General features: G+C 46.9%; 1 protein-coding gene across 4 annotated transcripts in view; it reads right to left on the reverse strand.

Moving 5' to 3' along the window:
- The window catches only part of HAO2 (hydroxyacid oxidase 2), a 215,243-nt gene that overhangs the window by 5,898 nt on the left and 206,461 nt on the right, over positions 1–2,884 (reverse strand). The window lies entirely within an intron of this gene.

The raw sequence follows: 2,884 nt of genomic DNA on the forward strand, positions 1-2,884 counted from the left end.
ACGCGGGCCTCTCACTGCTGTGGCCTCTCCCGTTGCGGAGCACAGGCTCCGGACGCGCAGGCTCAGCGGCCATGGCTCACGGGCCCAGCCGCTCCGCTGCATGTGGGATCTTCCCAGACCGGGGCACGAACCCGTGTCCCCTGCATCGGCAGGCGGATTCTCAACCACTGCGCCACCAGGGAAGCTCTGTAGTGTTCACTTGAAGGCTCTTCTTTTTAAACAACATTTTGACTTTTGATTTTCTTCCACTTTTTCTGTTTCTAAGGTGGCAGAGCTAGAAATGCTTTCCATTGCTAAGGCCCTAAGTCTTTTTGGCGAAACAAGTGTGATCGGCCATGACCGTAGTGTCTGGACCACAGCCTGTTCAGTGTAGCTGGGCCGTACATCATTCCTAATACACCACATTTGAGCAACTTGTTCCTGACTCCTCTGGGGGTTATCTGAGACATGGGATAGGTATGCAGCAGCAACATTGCAAAACTAGGGTTGAAGACTTCGAAAGACAAAATAGAAACAGCTGATCACTCTGGCCTGGTTGCTCCACTGGACCTTTTCTCTCACCTTGTCTCTTTCATTCCAGGATCTTTGGTCAACAGACCTTGTGGACCTAAGGCACCCCAGACCAAGCTGTGTTCCTCCAAGTCTAGAAGGAAGAGTGACTGCAGAGTCTAGGAGGAGGGTCCTGGAGGAAAAGGTTCTAGAACTGCCTCGGGGGCTCCTGTTCTGTGCCTCTTTGAGGAATGACCAGAGAGGAGAAGTAGAAACTGGGCCCTAAGAGGACTTGTGCTGCCGAAGGCGTCAATTGGAATTCTACCTGAACAAGATCCTTCGCTGAGACTGAGCAGAGTATGAATCATGGAGGAAAGAACTTTGTACTTTAATTTATAAGTGGAGGAGAATTGAATACGTCGTGACTTACATGTAAAGGCTGGAGGGAATTCACATCCAAATAAGGGGTATTTTTACAGTCCCACCATGGTATTATTTGGAATATTTCTACAAACTATTTCTACAAATATTGCGAGAAATGAATAAATATACTTGTGCAAAGACTCTTCTAATGAGCCATAGTGCACAATGGAGCTGACAGTAATTTGAAAAACAGAATAGGGAGTGAATTTCAGCCTAGGGTTCAGTATGGCTTGAGAGTTAATTTTTTTGTTTGTTTGTTTTTTCTGTTTTTGCATTACGCGGGCCTCTCACTGTTGTGGCCTCTCCCGTTGTGGAGCACAGGCTCCGGACGCATAGGCTCAGCGGCCATGGCTCACGGGCCCAGCCGCTCCGCGGCATGTGGGATCTTCCCGGACCGGGGCACGGACCCGCGTCCCCTGCATCGGCAGGTGGACTCTCAACCACTGCGCCACCAGGGAAGCCCTGAGAGTTTATTTTTGATAATCCACAACAGGGCATTCATTAGAGCCTTCTGGTGATAAAAGCTGGCTGATCCTTTTCCCTGGTTCCAGGAGGACGTACAGGGGTGTTAGATATGGAATCTTATAGAGATGGAACTTCGCTCAGAGAGTCACATCCCTCACAAGCAGCGGACTAGGTTGAGAAGACTGAGGAAATTATCCCCAGCACAAAATTTAAGGGGTGCCAAAAATATAAATAATATTTGAAGACAAAATTTAAAAAAATCAAATGGCAAACTTTGAGCTGGGGGCTTGTTTTGATAAATAAAGTTTTATTGGAACCAGGGCCAGAATTACAGTGAGATGAGTGAGGCAGTGTTATGCAAGTGCAGGGACGGATCCTGTTTTTATTAAAAATGTTGATATATTGTTCACCACGGATTTTTTTGCATTAAATTTCATTTTTTTAAACAGTGTATGAAACTATTATATACCTTACTCAGTTTTTTCTGGCACCTTCTAAAATTTTGAGCCAAGGGTGGGTTTCCCACTAGCCTCACACTAATCTTGGTGCTGTCCCTGGATGACCTTGGGTTTAGTTGTTAGGTCAAATGGCTTGGGAGAACAACATGTTGATCAACGTGATGGGGCAGGAGAAATTCTTCTTGTTCTGGCGCCTGCCTTTGCCAACGCTCATTCTCTATTGAGGAAGTGCAGTGGGAAAATTAGTCGGCCACTTTTTCCCACTCCTTACTCAGTCCTCCCCGAGGGGGCAAGACTAGCTAAACTGATTAATGAGGGAAAGCCGATTGTATTATATTTTATTAGCATTTTCTCAAAAGTCAATACTCTACCCTGTTTGCTGCTAGTTGATGAGGGCCTCTTTGCTTTCTGCTCCTATTGTCAGCACAGTTGGGACAGCTCAGGACCTGCTAAGTTCTTTTGCTTCCTCTATTCTGTCAGTTACGAGGTGTGTGAGAGATAGCTTTGTGGGCATCCTTGCAGGAGTTGGGTGAGAGAGCTAAGCGTGTGTTCTGAAGACCTGTGTTCTTCTAAGGTCTTAGGTCAAGAGTTGGGATGGGTTCATCCGATGAGGGACACTTAGGTTGCTTCCATCTCCTGGCTATTGTAAATAGAGCTGCAATGAACATTTTGGTACATGACTCTTTTTGAATGAGTTATTTGTAGTGAGGTGGATGGACCTAGAGTCTGTCATACAGAGTGAAGTAAGTCAGAAAGAGAAAAACAAATACCGTATGCTAACACAAGACGGGAATGGAGACGCAGACCTACTAGAGCATGGACTTGAGGATATGGGGAGGGGGAAGGGTAAGCTGTGACGAAGTGAGAGAGTGACAAGGACATATATACACTACCAAACGTAGGGTGGATAGCTAGGGGGAAGCAGCCGCATGGCACAGGGAGATCAGCTCGGTGCTTTGTGACCACCTAGAGGGGTGGGATAGGGAGGGTGGGAGGGAGGGAGACGCAAGAGGGAGGAGATATGGGAACATATGTATATGTATAACTGA

The sequence above is a fragment of the Physeter macrocephalus genome, chromosome 4, assembly GCF_002837175.3.
Source record: "Physeter macrocephalus isolate SW-GA chromosome 4, ASM283717v5, whole genome shotgun sequence".
Classification (NCBI taxonomy): Eukaryota; Metazoa; Chordata; class Mammalia; order Artiodactyla; family Physeteridae; genus Physeter; species Physeter macrocephalus.